The sequence below is a fragment of the Uranotaenia lowii genome, chromosome 3 (genome assembly GCF_029784155.1).
Source record: "Uranotaenia lowii strain MFRU-FL chromosome 3, ASM2978415v1, whole genome shotgun sequence".
NCBI classification, from domain to species: Eukaryota; Metazoa; Arthropoda; class Insecta; order Diptera; family Culicidae; genus Uranotaenia; species Uranotaenia lowii.
In genome coordinates this window covers 149,875,482-149,898,689 of record NC_073693.1, presented here as the reverse complement: position 1 = coordinate 149,898,689, position 23,208 = coordinate 149,875,482, and the positions used below count along the sequence as shown (strand labels likewise).

The 23,208-nt window shown below is 35.0% G+C and overlaps 1 protein-coding gene across 6 annotated transcripts in view; it reads right to left on the bottom strand.

Moving 5' to 3' along the window:
- The window catches only part of LOC129751640 (uncharacterized), a 48,618-nt gene extending 25,885 nt beyond the window's left edge, over positions 1 to 22,733 (bottom strand). For 4 of the 6 annotated variants that reach the window (XM_055747262.1, XM_055747265.1, XM_055747266.1 and 1 more), the window contains exons 1-2: positions 22,578 to 22,733; positions 21,859 to 21,906 (exon numbers count right to left, since the gene is read on the bottom strand). The gene's annotated coding sequence lies outside the window, so the exon portion shown is untranslated. Of the gene's footprint in view, positions 1 to 21,858; positions 21,907 to 22,344; positions 22,524 to 22,577 lie in introns of those variants that run through there. The other 2 variants (XM_055747263.1, XM_055747264.1) reach the window with 2 other exon arrangements.
- Positions 22,734 to 23,208: the final 475 nt, after the last annotated feature.

Below are 23,208 nucleotides of genomic sequence, written 5' to 3'. Positions count from 1 at the left end.
TTTCCCAAGCCAACAAAGGTCTAATTTATTATGATAGAGCAGATTTATTATGAATATAATTTGATATTTAGAATGGATTTTGGGGGTGCTCCAAATTATGAGTCTTTTTGTTCATGCATTAATCTTGTAAATCCAACGAACATGAGATCGAATCCTGGTCACGGCATATATATAGACTACCAGAATTTATAAGCACACTTCAAAATAATAAAATAATATTGTTTCATTTAACTGCGAATTTGTTCGTTACCGGCATAGTGTGTGCATTTTTTGAGTGTTGATTTCAGTTATTCAAAAAATAGGCATCATTAAGGTATCATTATTTTGAAAATTGAAGTTACAGCTATACAATGAGCGAAATAAGAATAGCACCACTGTGTGTTTTGCTTGTTAAAATATGAATGATTGAAAATTCCGAAAATTTTCTTCCACAGTTTGTTCTGAATTGCTTAACGGATAAATCAAGCATAAGTTTACTTTTTTTGGACGTAGCAATTGGCGTTGAGGACCAAAAATGTGAAAAATGGGTGCGAAATAAGAATAGCACCACTTGAGTTTTTCAACTAAAACAAGATTATTTTTAAAAATTTACTGTGTAAAAGTGGATAATAATGCTTCTACGAATTATTTGAACAGATAACTGCATTTTAAGGAGTTTTCCAGAATTCCAAAGATTTTCAAAGATATTAAAAGGGGGTTTTAAGAGATGCTCCTATAGCGTTAAGAAATTTGATATTTGAGCTATAAAACTTTATCAAACTGCTTGATTTCTAAATTAACATTCATAAGTACGATGCAAAATGATGAAACATAGATTTGAGGCTGAGTTTGAATCCAAAAACACTATTTCTCTAGTTTTAAGTCATAGATGGCAGAACTATCTTGCAATTTAACCAAATTCATGCCCATTTTCGAATATCCGGGATTAATTAGGGAGTGCTGGATGATTTTGGTCAAGAAATAAATACATGTACCGTGTGAACGCTTAGGAAATTCTAAGATCACTTAATCCAAAAAAAATAGAATTGTATCAAGGTCACTAAAAGTGAATTTATTGGTCCGATTATCAGAATAAAGTTATTTTTTGCGGTAGAGCTTGATGGACCAGACGGCAAGCAGTATTATTGGTATGATTTGTAATTCAATCGGAAGTTGAGATGAGCAGGAATTTTTGCGGTTGTACATTTTTGTGCTGGTGATTCTTTTGCAAATCCGGAAAAGCTTTCTGCAGCGTGATGGGAAAATACCTCAAAATGATGAATATGGGCCTAAATAGAGGCCTGCCAGATAGTGCTGCCATCTACGACTTGAAACTGGAAAAAGTGTGGTTTACTGAACAAAATCAAAGCTTTTCATTTCCAACCTATTTTTATCAAATTTTTTTAAGATCATGCCCACAAAAAATGTAAAAAAGTTGTGTAAAACCCGTACTTTCCAATCAATCAACCGCCAAAGCTGTTCCTGTTACAGTAGAAAAATTTCAAAAAATGAATTGGAAAGTTGACGTAATTCGTCACATTTTGGCATCTTTAGATTTTGTAAAATACGAAATACATAATTTATGACGAATTTTCAAAGGTAGCTGTTTTTCGAACATTTTATCAATTCGGATTTTTGATACAATTCCTACACCTAAATTCAGCTTTGCACTGGATTTTGAGTATGTTATCGTAAGGTTTAGGCAAAAAATTATATGCAAAATAAAGAAAATTTCATACCTGTTCTAGTGATGTAACTACATTGGCGGTGCGATGCTTGACAAAAATATAATAAATATATTTTTGAAAGTAAAACCAGAAAATTTGAGCGAATGCTCGTTTGTTTTTTTCGTTTCCTTTCATCCGTCTTCGTGTCCAAAATAGCTTTGAGATATTACCACCCACTGCGCCCGTCTGCCAAGCAAGAATGTGTGCTGACTTCTCAAAATTCAGAGACTACTTCACTGTTTTATTTATCATATTTTTGCTAAGCATTGCACCGCCAATGCAGTTACACCACTAGAATCGGTATGAAATTAGCTTTCTTTTGCATATAGTTTTATCGCCTAAACCTCACGTTAAAGTACTCAAAATCCAGTGCAAAGCTGAGCTTAGGTGTAGGAATTGTCTCAGAAAATCCAAATTGATAAAAAGTTCTAAAAACAGCTACATTTGAAAGGTCGTCATAAATTATGTATTTCGTATTTTACAAAATCTAAAGATGCCAAAATGTGACAAATTACGTCCCCTTTCCAATTCACTTTTTAAATTTTCTCTACTGTAACAGGAACAGCTTTGGCGGTTGATTGATTGGAAAGTACGGGTTTTGAACAACTTTTTTACATTTTTCGTGGGCATGATCTTAAAAAAATTTTGATAAAAATTTCCGTATGTGCAGCATATAGCTTCTAAGTTCAGCTTTCTCAGGCACTAAGTGAAATTTTTTTCGAGCACTACATAACTGATTTATAGCAATTTTCCTGAAGCATGTTTTTTCATAAAAACATTTTTGGACTTAAAATAACTTTGAAATTATTGATTGTAGCTGAAAATTGTCTGAGAAACATATTTGAGTCATATTATAGGCTTTTCAAAACCATAAATTTTAAAGAAATCGGTTGAGAAACAAGAAAGTTTTAGCGAAAACAGTGTAAACCGTCATTTGACCGCTCGCGGTATGAATAGGTATACCACATGCGTTATTCGAAAACCACAACACTTAGAAAAAATTTAAAAACGCAAAAATACTTGCATTTTGAAAATAAAAATAGTCCTGTCGTTAAATTGGCGAAAAAAAAAATTATATAAGGCGTAATCATCCTTCAAAGTTCAAAAACCGTCATTTGACCGCCTCCGGTACGTTTAGTGTTAAGAAAGTAAGTAGTTTTTAAAAGGTCATTAATAAAATTAAAAAAAAGTAAGTAGTTTGGTAAAGAATTACAGCTCAAATATCAAATTCCTTAACGCTAGAGGAGCATCTCTTAAAACCCCCTTTAAATACCTTTGGAATTCTGGAAAACTCCTTAAAATGCAGTTATCTATTCAAATAACTCGTAGAAGCATTATTATTCACTTTTACACAGTAAATTTAAAAAAAAATCTTGTTTTTGTTGAAAAACTAAAGTGGTGCTATTCTTATTTCGCACCCTTTTTCACATTTTTGGTCCTCAACGCCAATAAGAAATTCAGAACAATCTGTGGAAGAAAATTTTCGGAATTTTCAATCATTCATATTTTAACAAGCAAAACACATAGTGGTGCTATTCTTATTTCGCTCACTGTATAAACCTCTTTTCTTCTATTGAACTATATCTTACAGTTGAGTCGCTGGACTGTTACGGTAGACTGAGTCGATTTGGAGTCATTTTTGAATTTCTCAAACCCTGGGGTCTTAAAAGCTTCGTTTTGGTCCAAAACTCATCCATGATTTTTTTTTGCAGATTTTTTAAGTAACGTTTACACGAGTAAATTTGAACTTTTATTAAATATTTTGTACTGAAAAATCAACATCATTTTTGTTCTTTCTGTAGAACCGAGTCAGCTGATGGTTTTTGTGCAAATTTATAAATTTCCTAAAGAAAATTTCCCGCTGAACAACTTTGTTGAAAACCGTAACTTTAGAGGTATGTCTTTTCGCATTGTTAAACAATAAATTCAATTGACACCACTGCTGGGTGCCCAGCGAGGTGATGTGAATTGATGGTTCAAATCCCCAAAAAGCTGGAAAAAGTCCATTTTTCAAGTCAGCGACAACAATTTTTTTTATGTAGGATTCAAATCTCTGATATACAAGGAACGTTTTGATGTAATTAGATATTTTCTAGGACTTTTTATAACCTTACATGAAACAAACAAGAACAAGTTTTTTTTTGGACGTAGTAATTGGCATTGAGGATCAAAAATATGAAAAAGGTTGAGAAATAAGAGTAGTACCAACTGTGTTTTTCAACAAAAACAAGATTATTTCTATTTTTCGCTCCGTTGCGATAAAAATTCAATGTTTGAAGTTTCAGTAATTTGTCATTGTGAAATTGTGATTTTTCATGGGATTAGTGGTTAAAGCATAGTGATCAATAATTGCATGTTTCATTGTACGTGCCCGACTCGAGTCTCCGTTGATTTCATCCAGTTGACATCGTTGAATGATCCGCTGCAAGAGGAATCACACTTTCTACTTCAGAAATGGGTGAGTTCGTTCCATGATCCTTCTTATTCATTTATTCTGGACTAGTGTTCCAATCCGGGCGTTTCTATCTGAGAATTCCCAAAATTGGAAAATTTTTAAATACTGTTAATTGATTTATAAACAGACGTGAGGTGATCCCCCGCATTTTGCGGGGAATATAGGGGAGTTTTTTTTCTATTACTACTAAGGGTCCGGCGCCGATTGACCGACGGTTTTTTTTCTGAACCGTGTAAATAAAGATTAAACGATTCAAGAAATCTCTCTGAAGTCAACGACGTTTTTCTGACTTCACTTCAAATGCAGATATCGATCCGTATTCGAAGCACTGTTGAATCGAAGTTCCAATTTCTAATGCTATTTTAAGATCGAATAAACGTGACCAACTTAAGATTAATATTTAACACCCAGTACCCAGATGGGAATCGAACTCATACTACCGAGACAATCAGGGAAATGTACATCGAGAGCGTACAAATTACGCACCGGGAAGACTCCGTTGGAAAACTGAATCCCGATTTCAGAATTCAAGTAGAAATTTCATATTTAAGGGGGGAGTAGGGTCTAACACTTTAAAAAAATTGTTTTTTTATTTTTTTACTAGCTGACCCGGTGTGCTTTGCTACACCTTTCAGAATCAAATGATATTTTCAGAAATCATTCAAATTTTTATTGTTTTTGGTATTATTTTAAATCAAATTATAACGAAATTAATAAGCAACCACTATAAAATGAGAGCTTCAGCTGGAATTTCAAATTGCAACACAAACCATAACTTATATTCTGAATCTTGATTTATAAATTTGTTTTAAAGATCTGATAATTTTCATCTGTTTCCTTAAGTTTTGCCCTAAAAAAGAAGGGTCCCAAATTAATCGTTCGTAAATAATCTAACTTATAAAGTATGGTTGTTTTTGCTTGATATGTTCTGGATTAATGCTAAAAAACTGATTAGAGAGCCCCCCCTGTCCTTCCCTTCACCCCCTGCTGAATGGAGATTGTAATCTTTAATAAATATTTTTTTCGTTCCCAAAAATCCTCTTGTATCAAATATAGTTCCATTGGTTGATAAGTATTTAAGCTTTACAACAAAAATTGTATGGAGCCCCTTTCTTTCTTTCCCTCTCTACACTGTAAAGCATAAGAGTCTATAACAATCGTAGAAACATATCTCGTAGCCAAGTACCTTTCCATGCCATATTTGTTTCCATTTGTTGGCTTCGTAAGCCTAAATTGAGAATATATGCTAACAAATTGTATTGGGCTCACCTCCCTCCTCCCATGTACCTTCTCACTGAAAGGAGGATGATGTGTCTAATAATCATAGAGTCATACCAAAATGATTTTCCATGTTAAGTAGTGTCCATTTCTAGGATTTTGTAAAATAAAAGTTAAATGTAAGCTTCCCTCTTCCCTTCCTATATTCCATGCCATGCCAAATTAGGTTTTATTTACGTAGTAAATTTTTGAGTTTTGTATAAACTTGAAAGGGAGTACCATCCCCCTTTCCGTTCTCTTCTTTCAATAGAGGGGTGATAACTTAATATTCATAAAAGTATTTTTCGTACTCAAATACTTTTTGATGCCAAATTTGGTTTCATTTGCTCGATTAATTCTCGAGTTATGGAAAAAAACATGGAAACCCACCCTTCTTCCTTTATATCTTACCGCTTAAAAGGTACGGCTTCAATTTATAATAGAAACATTTCTCGTATCCAAATACACTCACATGTCAAATATGGTTCAATTTGCTTGATCAGATCTCCAGTTATACTGAAAATTGTAAGGGAGACCTTGCCTCCCCCTTTTCATCCACCTCTTCGAAAGAGTGAGGGATACCAAATATTCATAGAAGCATTTCTCGTACCCAAATATCGTTCCATGCCCAATTTGGTTGCATTTGCTGTTTTAGTTCTTGAGTTATGCAGTAAAAATTGTATGAAACTCCCCTCCCTCTTTCCTTCCTCCTCGCTGTAAGAAGGAAGGGGTCTCAAACAATCATTAGAACATGTCACGTTCCCAAATACCCGCCCATGCCAAGTTTGGTTCCATTTGCTCAATTACTTTCTTAGTTATGTTGAAAACTATAAAAGAGGCCCCTCCCCCTTTATATCTCCCTACTGGAAAGAGGGAGGAGTCTCAAATTATCATAGAAATATTTTTCGTATCCAAATACCCTCCCATGCCAAATTTGGTTCAAATTGCTTTATTAGTTTTTGAGCTATATAAAAAAATAAGAAAGAGGCCCCTCCCCCTTTCAACTGGAAAGAGGGAGGGGTCTCAAATAATCATTGAAATATTTTTCGTATCCAAATACCTTCACATGCCAAATTTGGATCCAATATCTTGATTAGTTCTCGAGTTATATGAAAAATTGTAAGGTAGCCCCCCTCCTCCCTTTCTATCACGCCACTTAAAGGAGGGAGGGGTACCAAATATTCATAGAAATATTCCTCGTTCCCAAATACCACCCCATGCCAAATATGATACCATTTGCTTGATGGGTTCTCGAGTTATGCAAAAAATTGTCTTTTGTTTGGGAGGCCCCTCCCCCCCTTCATGAGAGAGGGAGGGGTCTCAAACCACAATAGGAACATTCCCCTGCCTCCAATACCCCCACCTGCCAATTTTCACGCAAATCGGTTCAGTAGTTTCCGAGTCTATAGGGAACAGACAGACAGACAGACAGACAGACAGAAATTCATTTTTATATATATAGACTAGCTGACCCTGTGTGCTTTGCTACACCTTTCAAAAATAATTGATATTTACAGAAATTATTCAAACTTTCAATATTTTGTTGGCATCATTTCAAATCAAATTATAACATAATTAAAAAGCAACCGCTACGAAATGGGAGCTGCAGCTGGAGTTTCGAACTGAAATACAAAGATAACTTAAACAAATTTTGTAAAACCTGATCTATAAATTTGTGTTAACCCATTCGAGACCGATTGCACACCGTGTGTGCAATGGAATTTTTGTACCTTTGTCAGAACAATCTTTCATTGTGAGTTTACTATTGCTCGGAAAAATAATATTCTCATACCAATGGAATCCGCAAATGTTATGCAAAATGTATTGGGAAATAGTTTTGATGAAAATCAAACGACATGAAAGTTATCTAAGAGTGAAGTACTATGAGTTCGAATGTCGTGAAAAGGCCTCCGTCTCGAATGGGTTAAAGATCTGATTGTTGTAATTTGTTTCTTTAAGCTTCGCCCTGAAAAAGGAGGGTCTCAAATTAATCGTAGGCAAACATTCTAACTTATGAAACATGGTTGTTTTTGCTTGATATGTTCTGGATTTATGCTAAAAAACGGATAAGAGAGCCCAAGTGTCTTGCCCATCACCTCCTGCTGAACGGAGGTCGTGGTCTATAATAATCATACCCATTTTCTTCGTACTCAAAAATCCACTTATATCAAATATAGTTCCATTGGTTTATAAGTTTTCAAGCTTTACAACAAAATTTATATGGAGCCCCCTCCTTTCTTCCTCTCTTTACACTGTTAAGCGTGAGGGTCTATAACAATCTCAGAAACATATCTCGTAACCAAATACCTTTCCATGCCATATTTGTTTCTATTTGTTGGCTTCGTTAGCATAAATTGCTAACAAAATTGTATTGGCCCACCTTCCTTCTCCTATGTACCCACTCAATGGAAGGAGGATTGTGTAAATAATCATAAAACCATACCAAATTTGTCCATTGTCCATTTTGTTTTGTCCATTTCTCGGATTTTGTAAAAAAAAAGAGTGTATATTCTAAATTCTATCCTCCTAATGCAAGAAAGGAATGGTTTCACAAAGAAATATTTGTCGTATTGAAATACCATCCCATGCCAAATTTGGTTATATTTGCGTAGTAAATTTTGAGTTATGCATAAACTTGAAAGGAAGTACCATCCCCCCTTCCATTCTCCCCATTGAATGGAGGGGTGGGAACTTAATATTCAAAGAAGTATTTTTCGTACTCAAATACGATTTGATGAAAAATTTGGTTACATTTGCTCAATTAATTTAGGCAAAACATGCGAGTTATGCTAAAAATTTGTATGGAAGCCCCCCTTTCCTCCTTTATATCTTTCCACTGAAAAAAGGTAGTGCTTCAATTTATCATAGAGGCATTTCTCGTTCCCAAATACCCTTTATGTCAAATTTGGTTCCATTGGTTAATTAGTTTTCCAGTTATTTTAAAATTTATAGAAGAGGTCTCCTCCCCCTTTATGTCTTACTACTGGAAAGAGGGAGGGTTCTCAAATAACCATAGAAATATTTTTCGTATCCAAATACCCTCCCATGCCAAATTTGGTTCCATTTGCTTTGTTAGTTTTTGAGTTGGCCAATAAAAATTGTAAGAAGCCTCCTCCCTCTTTTTACTGGAAAGAGGAAGGGTACTCGAATAATCAGAGAAATTGTTTTTTGAACTCAAATATTCTCCCATGCCAAATTTGATTCCATTTGCGTAATTAGTTTTCGAGTTATGTAAAAAATTATAAAAGAGGCCCCCTCCTCCCCTTTATATCTCCCTACTGGAAAGAGTGAGGGGTTTCAAATAATCATAAAAATATTGTTTGTATTCAAATACCATCCCATGTCAAGTTTCATACCATTTGCTTGGTCGGTTTTTCAGTAATACAATCATCAGTCTTTTTCTTGGGAGACTCCCTCCCCCCTTCATGTTAGGGGGAGAGGTCTCAAATCATAATAGGAACCTTCCCCGGCCTCCACTTACCCCACCTGCCAAGTTTCACGAAAATCGGTTTAGTAGTTTCATTTGCTCAAATAGTTTTCAAGTTATGTAATAAAAAAAAGGGGTTAAAGGCCCCTCCCCCCGTTCATGAATCTCCACTGGAAGAAGGGAGGGGTGTGAAATAATCATAGAACCATTTCTCGTATTCCACTACCCTCCCATGCCAAATTTGGTTCCATTTGCTTCATTAGTTCTCCAGTTATGTAAAAAATTGTAAAGAAGGCCCCCTCCCCTCTTCCTATTTCCCCACTGGAAGGAGGTAGGGGTAACGAGCCTATAGTAAACAAAGAGACGAAATGTCACGATTGGAATTTTCGATTCTCTGTCAGTGTCATTCCAATCGAGCAAAACCAAGCAGTCTTAAAGGCAGCCCACAGCAGGATTGCAAGCTTATTATTTCAAAAGGGATCAGACTGCGCCTCTTTGTAAGTAGTCTCTTTAGGGGTATCAATTCATCATAGAAACGTTCCTCATACCGAAATACACTCCCACGCCAAATTTGGTTCCATTTGCATGATCAGTTTTCGAGTTATGAAGACTTATCACTTTTATTTAAATGAGCCCCTCCCCCCTTCCAGAAAGAGGGAGGGATCCCAAACTATTATAGGAACCTTCCCCGACCTCCAATACTCCCATCTGCCAAGTTTCACGCAAATCGGTTCAGTAGTTTTCGAGTCTATAGGGAACAGACAGACAGACAGACAGACAGACAGACAGACAGAAATTCATTTTTATATATATAGATTTTCTTTTTGTAAAACATTTCAAGAATGTTGTGTCAAATTTTCAAGTCAATCGAAGCAAAACTGTACAAATTATAAGCCTTTATCTCCTGTTATCTAATACTGCAAGAGAGAAAGAGAGAGAGAGAGAGAGAGAGAGAGAGAGAGAGAGAGAGAGAGAGAGAGAGAGAGAGAGAGAAAGAGAGAAAGAGAGAGCGAGAGAGATTACTTTGGGGAGATTTTACAGATCAAAAAAGGCGGATTTTTTCGTGAAAAATCGTAGTTTTTACTTCAAACCGCCACAAAAATTTCATTAATTTTTTTTTTAGGTTAAATATAATCGTTGGGGTCCAGAAATACATCTTTTAAAAATATTTTACTCAGATTTTTTAACTTCAGATGATCCTGTGCTGAGATACAGTGTCCACCGCAAACCCTGTTTTCTAAAAGGCATCCTCGAAAGTGCTCCGTCACCGGCTCATTTTTCAATATTTTTCTACGAAAAAATTACTAAATGTTCTTCTAACAATGCTTTGTATAATGCAAAAAATTTGAATACATTTGTTCGAACGATAGCTCTAAAAAAAATTCGTGAAAATGCTGTTTTTTTACCCATTAGACCATACTCCCCCCTTAATGTCGGTTCAATCACTTTTTAAAGTTTTTTATATATTTTTTTATTGCAATCAATTTTAAGATTTTATTCACCTTTCGAAAATATTTATGAGATAATTTGTATGTCCACGTGGGCATGACCAATCCCCCTACCCCCTCTCCGTGGGGGATAACTCACCCCCACCCCTACCCCTAAGTTGTCTACGTGGTATGTGAACGACCCCAAAGCTGCTCTTGAAGCATTTTCATACCCCATCTGGTATTTGGCTCCTAACTCTTCTGAAACTGTTTTTGGATGATAATGTTCCGATCCCAAATACAGTTGGTGGAACTAATGGCCAAATTAAGGTTTAAAAACTACAAATTAGTAATCGATAAAAGAAGAATCATCAACAACGAGCAACGATTATACATTACTAGCAGATTTTACCCGGCCTTGCTCGGGTTCACATAAAATATAAATCAAAATGAGTCGTTTGAGTTTTCAAAACTTAGGACTTCATCATTATAAGAAATTTGTTAGTCTTTCTAAAGTTTTTATTACGGTTATTGACTGTGTTTATCGTTTTCACTGCGCTTATTTGTTTCATTTCGTCTGATTTTTTATCTTCAAATGGTAAAATTGTTATTTATTTTTCCCATCCCCCCTCTAAAAAAATCTCTTACTTTTCATGATGGTTCCCTGTACAATGGTATATTAAAGTTTTATTTACTGAAACATTTCTTAATAGACTTCCGAATCTTGTGGAATCATGTTAAAAACCCATTTTTCAAGTTTTCAATTTTATGTTTGCCTTTACCGCTTTCTAATTTCACACTGTTTTATGAGTATTTGTTCTTAAATGTTGAAAGTTCCACTAATAGTTTTTGGAAGTTTTCGAAAACGAATCATCTTAACTGAGGATACTACTATAATGTTATGAAAAAGGTTTTATTTCAGTTTTATTTCAAAGTTTCTATTCTTGTTAAATTCAATGTTAAATTTTTTAAATATCATTTGTTTGAATTCGCAGTTCTAAATGGTTTTACAATAAGTGTTTTCAAAATTGGAAAGTAGAATCGAACACATTGATAACCAAAAATAACTCAAAAATAATAAATTGGTCAATGAATTTGAAATGTATACCTACCACTAAAAATCTCAGATTTAATTATTTGATCGATTTTCTAATTCCCCGTTTAAATTCCCCAACGGCTATCAAAGCGTTGAAATCGAAGCCTTCAACTGTTAACTATAAATCTTATTATTTATTCTTTCTCCCTGAGGAATTTCTAAAAATATAAAAATAGTTTGTTCTTAAAAGCTGGAATTTATGAAAATCTGTTCAATAGTTTTTCAACACTCAGTCCAAATTGTTATTCAGCTGAAGAAGTCAGTTCACTGTTCACTATTCTGTTCACTGTATATTCTTGTAGACTCTCGAAGTCCCCCAGTACTCTGAAAACCACTTCAAGTCCTAGTCAATAAGTAAGTAATTAACAGGCTAGTTGTATCAATCCATAATGTAAGCTCATTATTGCATCCAAAAATCTCGTACCAATATCACATGCTTTCAGCAGTAGCATGTACAAAAAACACCTGCCAAAATTTTACCTTTCAAATTTTTAATGCTGAGCAAGCTTTGATTTGCTTTCCAGTACACGTGAACTCTGGACGATCGTTACTAATGCCCGGCCCATGGTGATGGCGAAAATAACCCCGCCAAAGGAAAAAAAAGCGGTTGCCAAAACGGGTGCCATGACTTTTGGTTCGTGTGAATAAAACCGAAAGTTGTATGGGAGGGTCCCTTTTCTTAGGTGGGAGGGGCTCATAACTATTACTAAAACCTTACCCTGGTTCAACTACATCTCTGTATCAAATTTCAGGCTGGTCGGTTCAGCGGTGTGGATTTGTATAAGGTGCATACAAACAAACAAACATATATAGTCCAACTCATCTTTATATATTAGAAGATTTGTAACGTTAAAAAATTTCTCTTAATATACATATTCCCGTTTGGATCTGATTTCTAAAAAAACGACAACGTATACATAAAAGATAAAAAAGATAGTTGTGCACAAAATAACAGAATGGGGAGTTTTATGTTTATTGAGCAAAAAAAAAACAAAAGCAATAGACATCTTGTGAGGGCAATGTATGCAATAAAGTATTGAATTAGTTGAAGATAATTTTTCGTCGAATGATGGTCAAAAAAGGACCTCATGATAGATGCAAACAGCCAAACAAAGAATGAAAAAGTACAGTCCAGTAAAGCAGCAACAGCATCGGTATAGAATTGGAAAGCAATGGCTATGGCAAAACTTTGAACGAAACGAACGGAAGAGAAAGGGAGAAGAGAGATGGAAGAAAGAAAACGGCACATCAAATTGGAAAATGATGATCCGAAAAGCTCAAGTTTCGTTTGCGTTTAATTTTGAAACAGCTTTTACTAGTATACGGTGGTCTAAAATAATCAATAACAGCAAATTGGGTGATTAAACATTTGAATGATTTTTTTAAAATACCTTCTCTCTGTCGATCTGTATTGCCACAGATATTGAACCCATTAATCAAATTGCTAACGAAAGCTCATCTGAATTATGAACCGTATATAAGATTGGATGCTCAGCAGCATCCGTAGAATTGATGCAAAAAAAGTAAAAATGAAAGCACGTAGAGGTTGCTAATGTTTCAAACATTATCTATCCTGGTTCAACGGCATTTAGGTAGGTATCTGTCGATATCCGGGGACCAGGCGTAGACGGTAAGGTAACAAGGGTTGTTTCAGTAAGGGGCGGCGTAATGTGGGACAAGCTCTACTCACTCGTGTCTGCTTCAGAAATCATGCCAACATCAACCTAAGGGCGGCTGCATATGGCTTTCTGTGTGACGCGTTGAGGGGATGTTCGAGGGGTACCAAAGAATTGTTGTTATTGCTGAATTGATTTTGAAGTGTGCACGTAAGCGTTGATGTGTGTGTGCGCGCGTGTGGCGTTCAATGGTGTGAAGTTGTGCCCAAGCTGCCGATGGTATTTGTGCCAGCACACCATTTGATCGTGTGTTTGGGAAAACTGTTCAGCAAATCAGCCAGCCAAGCAATGCGCACTAGAGCTGGTGGCAACAATGGCAACAGTAGAGTGAAGGAAAAAAAAAACAGTGAAGGGCGGCCGCCGCTGGGGTTTGTGGAAAACGGCAGTCCTCTTCTGTTTGAGTGCGGAGGGAAAGGGCAGTACTTTAAAAAGTTTACTAGAAAGTCATGGAGATGCTTTGACTACGAATCCATTGGCAAGCTTTCGGTGTAAGTTCGGGTGTTGTGTTAATCAAAACTTTGGCAGCTTACTTAGAAGGATTTGTGCCCATTTCGCCTAAGAACCAAATTTGGCGAATTGGACAGATATTGTTGGTTTTACAAAATCAGTGGCCACAGGGTGGCTACTTAATTTCAAATTTGGATTTCCCGATTATTTCCCGCATGGTCTTTAACTGTTTTCCACCTCTAATTAGTTGTCAATTAGTAGTTAGAACTTTTTCACTTCTCGAAAATCATAGCCTATTCCAGAAGATTTCCATTTTTTAAAAACCTCAATGTGACCGGCTTTAATTCTTCGCATTTTATTTTTCGCTAACTTGTTTTAAAATCTATACGAACATTAGCTTAATCAAATTGAAAAGAAGCGTAAATTTTGTAACTAAACAGAATAGAAACCGGTTCGAGTAATTTATGAAAAAATTTTCAACAGTGAAATAATTATAAAAAAGTAATTGTAAATTTATTGTTTTTTTAATTGAGGTTTTTCAAACAAAGTGAAAAGATTTTGTTTTATCGAAAATATCATGCTTAGAGTAAGAATATATATAAAAAGGCATATTGTTTTGTTAATTATTATTTAAGCCAAATTTGACATCCTTCTCTCATTACTCGGAGTTAAAATTAAAAAAAAAAATTGGAATTTATCGGACAAATCTGGTATGCGGAAAAAAAATCCATAAAATCTACATTCATGCAAAGAAAACTAGGGTTTTGAAACAAAACTAAACTGATTTTGATTCAAAACATTTTTTTTTGAACCAAACTCTATGTTTTTGATTCAAAGAAATATTTTTTTTGAAGGAAAGTATATTCTTTGAACTTTGAACTAAATATATTTGGACTTTGATTTTAAACATAATCTCTGATTCTAAATAAATGGTTCAATTGCTTATTGCTAGAAATGATTTCTCTATATAAAATCTTCAGCCCTTGATTCAAAAGATATTTTTAAATCAGAGTTAGCTTAATTAAGAGGATTCAGGATGAAGTATGGTAAGTGTATGCCAATTAAAGAGTCAATTTGCAGAGATGGCAGTGTTTGCATTTTTACAGGACCACGGCCGACGGATAGGTTTTTCAAGTCCTCGGATACCTTAATCGCGATGCAAGCTGCGCAAGATGACACTACTCCAAATCCAGCGGTCAAGTCGACGAAAATTAGGACCGGATGATTTGATTCTAGTGAACCAGTTTGTGACCCAGTATTTCATTTGTTTTTGAATGAAAATAAAATTAAAATTCTTTTGAATTTCCTAATAAGAATTTCGATAATATTTCTTCCAATTAGAAGTACTGGAAAATAGTTCAATAAATAAATGTCTTTAATTCTAAATCCAAATTACATTGTGGCAAAAGAAAATAACAAAACAAATGAAATTGGATTTGAACCGAAGAAATTTTTATTTTTCTTAAAATCAAAGGAAATTTTCTTTTGTTTTCGTGGCATTTTTCCTTGAAATAAAAAATCTTTTCGCTGCGTGTTGCATTAAAACGATTTTTTTTTGAGGTACCGGTCAGCCAGTGACCAAATAGTGACTTTGAGGACCGAAAAAAGTGACCAAATTGTGACTATGTAGAACGAAAAAAGTAAGTTTGAAGTACAAAAAATGTAACCAAATCAGGCCCGTGCGAAGGACCCGTCCAAGGAAGGAGGGGGGGGGGGGGGGTTCGAAATTCAAATTTAGATAAAAATAATAACAATGCCAAAAATGAAAAATTGAAAAGGAAAAGGTTTTCTTCCACCGTTTGTCACTCATGTTCAACACACTAAAAAAATTACTGATAAACAAAATTTTGGAAATATATTACAATGAATCTTTCAAATTTTCGATAAGCCAAGAATATAAGAAATAAATTAGTTTCAAAAGAATTTCTTAGCTAATTTAAAATTTAAAAAATCTGAATTCTAAAATAAATGTCCAATCTTGTACAAAACTTACATGAATAGATGTTAGGAAAATGATAATAATTGTTAATTTTTATTCATCTAAATTTGGAATTCTTTTCCTCATTTTCAACTGGAAGTTTAGTGAGGAATTCTGCTGTAATTTTTTAATTTGAACAAAAGATATTTAATCACGATTTAAAATGTGATACCGATTACTGAATAAGAAATGAATTTTGAACAGAATTTATTCAATGTTCGATGGTTTAATTTAATTTGATAAAAAGAAGAATATGTTTAAAATTATTATAAAAGTGCCAGTTATATAAGCTTTGTCTGGCTTATATAACCTTTAATGAAGTAAAATCGTCAGTTATCAAAATTTCATTTTTGAAGCTTAAATAATAACTTCATGTTCAACTACACTGCTCTAAATTACAAGCTCTGAGTATTTTGTCTCTTTTGATTAAAATATTGGGTCCTGAAAGAACAGGAGGTTGAAATTATGTTTTATTATTAAACATTTGGAGTTAAAGGCTTATGGTTGAAGAACACGAAAATTCATAATTTAAAAACAAGTGTTAAAAATATGTCTTAAAAATTTAAAAAGTTTGATTGAAAAAAAAAACCGGCAAGTAGGCAAACTGTACAATAAAATTCGGTAAATTTATTTGAAAATTGAAAAAACAATATGGAAATAAAAAAAGATTAGTTTTTAAAAACATTTCAGGAAGAGTTTTTTCAATAAACATGTTTCACTATAACCATATTGGTGCTTATTTTTTAAAAATTATTGATTTGGAAATAGTGTCCTAAACTAGAAACTTTGTCAAATTCGGCCTAACACATTTAGTTTTGGTGATAAAGAGTTTATTACTAGTAAAATCAAACATTGATAGATAGATAACTGATGGATAACTGGAAAAATGTCATTACAAGTATTTTTGACATCACAGCAGAAAGTGTAAAAAAAAATTGATTCTATTTAAAGCTCATCAATTCTTATAAAACTTTTATTTTTAAATAATATGTTTTTGATTTGAGTTTTTGAAAAAAAAAAAAAGTGCAGAAACGTCTCTAAAGATTTTTTATTATTTTCCAAAGTCATTTCAATAACAAAAGCTGATAGAAATATTGCATACATATTTTGATTCGGGGAACCCAAATAAGTTGAAATTACCGTTTAAATTCATTGCAATTAAGAAAAATGTAAATATTGTGGCCTTGTGTAAATTTTTAAAACCCTTTTTTAAATAGTTAGAAGAACAAAAAACACGAAATAAAATTGAGTATGAAATGGTTTTTTTAAGAATATTTCATATCAACATAACATTTGTTATGACATAAAAGATTTTTTTAATTAAAAAAAAATGGTTCGTTTCAATCTCAATCTTAGTTACACTTCTTAATAAAAACCCATTCTAAAGACGAGATAGGGTTTTTGCATATCAAGTTTTGAGTTTCAATACAAAAAGTTGATTGAACTAAAAATTAAAATCTACAATCAAAGTTAGTTTCAATTGTCGTGATGTCGTAGATCGAAATGTCTCAATCCAAGGGTCATGCCGAAATTCCGCCGGAGGCGAAAAAAATTTCTGACTGACTGATCAAGTAATTTACCGTTACTACCGTCAATATTAACACGCGCAATTCAAATTACTCTTTCATTGGTTTATTTTCGGCGAAAAAAGTGACTTTTGATGATAAAAGTGACCATTTTTCGGAAAATAGTGACTTTAGTGACCAAATGTTGAAAAAAGTGACTTTTTAGTGACTGACCTATAAACAGTGACCAAGTCACTAAAAAGTGACTCGCTACCAGCCCTGTATAGGGGCACTAGAGTGCCCCAAATGGCCCGACTTTTGAAAAAGTTATGTGCTGCAGGCTAAAATTGATCCTTGGCCTAGTACAAGATCTCATGCCAAATTTGGGTCAGATCGGATCACGGGAAGGGGTCGCTCAACGAGCCTGAAATTTGTATGGGATTTTGAGACATTTTGTTCGGGAGAAACATGAAAAAAAAGTTTTTCATCAATAACTTTTTTTTTGTTCTAGAAAAATGTGCCAAAACGAGCAAAATAACAATGCTTGTAGTTTAAAAATTTTTAACAAAATAATTGTTTGAGTAATTGAACTTTGTTTGAAAAATTTCACAAAATGTAACTTGAAGATCTTTTTTCATCACTTTAAAATGTTCCTTTCATGGGAAAATTATGAAAAAAATATTTGTTCCAATGTAGGGGAGATGGGGGCATAATGGCCACCTTAAGGAAAACGGTTATTTAACCATAGAAAATAGCTATAATATGGAGGCTACATTATTGTTTCGTGTTCAGACACTTGAAAAGCCTATTCCCCAACGGGCTGAAACGTGAAAAACTAGATGAAAACGTGTAAAAATGCCTTTTAAAAATTTTTGCCAAAAGCTGAAAACCAGCCACTGTGGAGGCATAATGAGAAATCTCCCTGAGGCAGTATGAGCACCATCAATCAGGGCAAGATGTGGGGCAATCTAGCAGCAAATTCAATTCGATGAAGTCAGGTGAGTCGTAGATTCATCAAAAAAAAGCAATAACAAAATAATCTAGGTCTGTTTGTAGAATACAAACAATTCTCGCACGCTCATACATTATGTGCTTTGTTCGGAGGATGATGCTACTAGCCGTATAATGTAACAATAAAAAAATCGATCATGAATTGTAAATGGAAAAAAATCATCTCGAACAGAAATCTAACGCTAGTCTTTTGATTACCTCTCCGACACCTTACCAATAGGCTAAATCGTCGGATGAAAATTAGTCAAGGTGTGGCGCTATAAATCAATTTTAATTCGCTGCTAGATTCTACGGCAGAAAATGCTCATTATGCCTCGATAATATGGTGCTCTATATGCCCCTAGTCAACAAATTTAAGTAAAAATGTGTTTTAAAATTGATAAATGTGAAAAATCAAAAACTTGATGATGGTAAAAATTGAGAAACAATGTGTACATCATGTTGCAGTGCGTACATTATAGATCAAGGTTATTTTAAGATCATAAGAGCTTATTTCGTGGTGCTCAAAAATTATAATATTTTCGTAACTTGAGAACCAAGCTAGTTTTTTTTAAATAACTCTGTAAAGATGATAAGGAGATTCCTTTTTTTGTGAAAAATTAATACTATAGGAAGTACGAAACAAATCCTCATGAAAATTTATTTAAGAAAATACGTACTTTCGTAGAAAAGAGTAGTGCTCATTATGCCTCGGGTGCTAGTTATGCCCTCATCTCCCCTATCAATCGTTCGAGCGTAAAATGAACTTCATAATGCCATATTTTCAAAGCAATAGACAACTCTCAACTTTTTTCAGAAAAAGTTTTCTAAAATGTTGATTATGGGTACAATTGATCCCCTAGAGTTGGGTACAATTAATCCCCCTTCCAAATGGCACATTCTTCTTCTGATTTGATCGTTATGATTGCTGATTACGAAATTACTTATATTTATCCAAAAACTAATATTTATCAAACAATTGTCTGATGAAAAGAGCAAAAATAATTAATTTTCTCTTAATTATAAAAAATAGCGTCTTTAATTATGCAATGTTAATAGCGTTGAGACAAAGTTAAAGAATTTTCTTCTTATGTCTGCTATAAATTGTGAACTGAGAACAAATATGACCAAAATAGTCAATTAACATTCTATCTTGGGGTTTTGTTTGATTTTTATACAAGGATTAGGGCTTCCTGAATAAAAGATCAAGTCTCCTTCAATAGGGGATCAAGTCTCCCCTAACTTCAGAAAAATCGCAATTTTTTTACTCCCATGAAAATGCTTCTAGTTCATCAACGGGTTCAAGTATCGATCTAATTTTTGGAGCATAGAAACTTGAAGTTACAAGCTGTCAAAAAATGTCAAAGACGGCGAGTTGCTAAATTTTTCCAGAAAGAAATGGTGAAAATAAGAAAAGGGGATCAAGTATCCCCACTCTCCCCTATCGTTTAGAAGATTGGCTTGTTAGTCACGAAGAAAATGTGATCTCTCGAAGATCTGGCTGTTCCTGTAAGTTTCCAAGGATCTTTTAGAAACATCCCGAGGCGCAACAATTGAACACTATTAACGATTCAGATATCTTCACTTGGGTTTTTTTATAGGCTCACCCTTAATAGCCAGGTCTCCGGAGAGCCAATGGACAAGGTAGAAAACTAACAGGGGTGTGTATTTGTAATTTTGTAGATTCATATGTGGCGAAGAAATAATTTTGGAACACTTTGAATGATCTAAGAAGCTTTACAGCAGCTTACGATTATGCCAATTCAATTCAAAGGTATTCTATTTAATTCAATACCTTCAGGTTTTTTTTTTCGAAAATTCGAAGTATGTATGTACAACAGCTAGCTAATCGGTTAATTGTCTACTGTCATACAATAGGTACTGAGTGATAATGTGTTTGATTACCAACTAATGTTTTCTCCTTATCTATTCCCAAACATTTTGAAATGTTAAGTTGGAATAAGATCTGCTTGCCACTTTTTGGCTTTCAATGATTCATAAATGTTTTTGCATGAAATTTTTTGTCCGGCTTAAAAAATTGGAATTGTCGGAGCGATTCGGAAAAGTTTTCATTACTGGGGTGATTTTCAATCAAGGAGCTTGAAGAACATCGTGCTACGTCGTCGCCCCCGCACACGTGCCGTATCCCTCCCTTTACACCTCATCGCCTCGCGTTACAATGCCATGAGCCAGCTGCTGCTGCGCTTCTTCTGGAACACCTCAACGCCACAGTCTACGACGAAGTACAGTTTTCTGCTTTTTCATCGCTTTCGTTCACCCCCTCGCCCTTCACCCTTCTGTGACTCCTCTCTACTTCGTGTTTCATGTCCCTTGTACCTGGTCCACCCTTTCCATCCCCGTAGTACGAGCCCCGTCCTAACCGCGCGCCCCGTGTGTTCAATGACTCGGTGACTGAGGATTCGTAACCGCTCTGGTGCTGCTGCTGATGGGTTGTTGGTAGTGGTGCTTCCAAACATAACCTCAAAACTCTGCAACTCACTGGCTCTTCTGGGGAAAATTTTCACAACCTAGCGCTCAGCCCTCCGGAATTACTGTTCTTTGTGTGCTTATTCGTGCAAAATAATTTGGATAGCTGATCCTGAATGATGATTCACAACATCTTTACGGTTATAAAAATGACTTTCCGGATACAGCATGATATAGAATAACGTGAAGCCGATAAATGTCAACATCCGCTATATATAAGTTTTCATCAGGGATACGTAACAAAAAAAGCAGTATTTTTTCTGGGATTGATTTGAGGAAATTTATAGGGTGACATATCATTTTTGTGTAGTCAGAATGATTGTTTTGATTCAAAATATGCACAACGCATATTTAACAACCTGAGGTTAACGAACGAGTAATAAACACTATGCACTCGATAGTCGTATGGGAAATGGGTGATATTTTGTATATAATCAGCTGTGAGCAGCATTTAAAGGTACATATATCGCGAGAGTCGGAAGCATCGACGACCGAGACGATTTCAACAATCTAAGCACACGACTACCAACAACAGTGACTTCAACCGGAGGAAATCCGCGAAAACACATACAAGTTTTCGGTTAATTTCGGAATTAAACATACCGGATATGCCTCAGATTTGGCTGTTCCGGCTAAGTTTGGGGCCCAGCTGCCTGCTGATTGCCCCCGGCCGCCATATTGGATTTGCTAGACACATCCACAAGGCCCCATTGCGGAGCGCTGTTTTTAAAAAACTATACAACACTCCGCAACCCCCTCCCATTGAAAGCACCCGGTGCACCTCGTTCCGCTACACACCCCATTTGTATGCAGCACTTCTACCGATTTTGGTTTTGCTTCTCTCTGTCATCTATTCGGCATTTGGCCCATTTGGCACATGCTACTTGACAGTGGTGCCGTTCAAGAAAGCTACAAAATTGTCCATTACCCTGTGAAATCCACACGGTCCAATCCATTGATACAGAACATATGAAGAACCAATTCATGTTGTCAAGATTTTTTTTCTATAATCTCGAGACTAGTATGGACAACTTTTGATTTGAGTTGTATTAAAGATAAATTCTGCGTAAATACAGAAAAAAAATTAACTAGATTTTTTAACAGGTTACTAACTTTGTTCAATGCATGCTATTATCTGTCAAATAAATTCAAAAATTTAATTTTAGGTTTATGTCAAGCTCGTTAACTGAACGTACAAAAAACATCTAAAAGGCTGTAGCTATCAACTTTTAATTTTGCCCGGTTCACAGCGTCACATATCCAAAATTCTAAATGTATCTTAATAAAATCAAAAACTACCATAAATCTGATATTTTAAATTTAAATGGGCTATTAAAGGTTTCTTGAATTGATCAAGATTATTGTATGTAAATATAAGTCATTGCTATTAACAATTTAGATACTTACCCAAAGCAGTTTTGATGCCGGGATCAATTGTTATCCTTATGTGAAGCACTGGAAATTATAAATTGATCACTTTACTTTCATTCAATTAACGGAAATAGATAAAAAAAAACTTCTATCACTGAAATAAATTTGAACTACAAAATCACTGTATACTTTAGAGCAACTTTTAAGTATTTTGCCAACGCTGATTAGTACCAAACATCGGCGAAATCGCTCTCAAATTTTTAAAAACAAACCAATACATTCATACGCAATTGACATAAGAGCGAGAGTGAGAACACCTCTTTTCACACATACAACGGCGTTATTCTGCCGCCAACATCGTTTTCAGGCCGGAGAAGCCAGGAGGGAGGGACATCATTGTTGTACATGCTTCACCGAGACTTTTCACAATTGCTGGTGATGGAAAAATTGCCCCAAAAAAAACCTAATTTTCACGCCCAAATCATATCATCCCACCGTCAAAACTATCACCATTCACTGTACCTCGGTTGGAACTTCACTTGGATGCACTTTTCATTGCACCTGTAGCGGTGTTGTGGAAAATCGCGATATTTTATGTTGACCAAGTAGACATTCGCCGCCCGCGAGAGAAGAGTATTCACCGAAACTGCACGCAGTGGTGGACTACCAAACCAACTCACATTCAGACAACACAAATTCGTGTGTAAGCGCAAAAAACATAAAATGGCGTCGACTTCTCGCTCACTCCAACTGACCTGAAGGCTCGTGTTGAACTCAATGCACCCCTGTGTGTTGGCCAGCCGCACCACAAGCAAGTAAATATATAGAACAGAGATCAGCTTTCCAACAGAGGCGATCCGGATCCCGCGTAGACCGAAGAGAGACGGACGGCTAAACGGCACGAGTGTTGGTCGGAGACTGACAGAACAAAACTGGTTGACGTTTGTTGGCAGCGCTGCCGTCTCGAAGTCGCGTTCATTCAACAGCAAAAGAGAATGTCGCGCGCGCCACAAAACAGGAAGTGGTTGTCGCGCGCCATCTGGCGACCTTTTTGGGCGGTTTTTAGCTGTTCGCTTAAACAGTTACTGATTATTGATAATGATTAATGATGATCAATAGCACAATAACTCAATAAAGTAATTGCTACAATGCACATTTCACCTAAGCTTTAACGGTTTTTAAACACGCTCATCAATCATCAGCAACGTAAAATCTGTAGTTTAATTATGATTTTTTACTTAACAACTTAGTACCTATGCCTTAATTTTTAAGAAAAAAATCAAGTTCGATCAGCACAAACCATCAAACATGGATTCACAACGTTAACGTAAAACACATTTTGATAGGTTATAACGGTTTTTAGTGTCACACGTGTTTAAGTCGTCA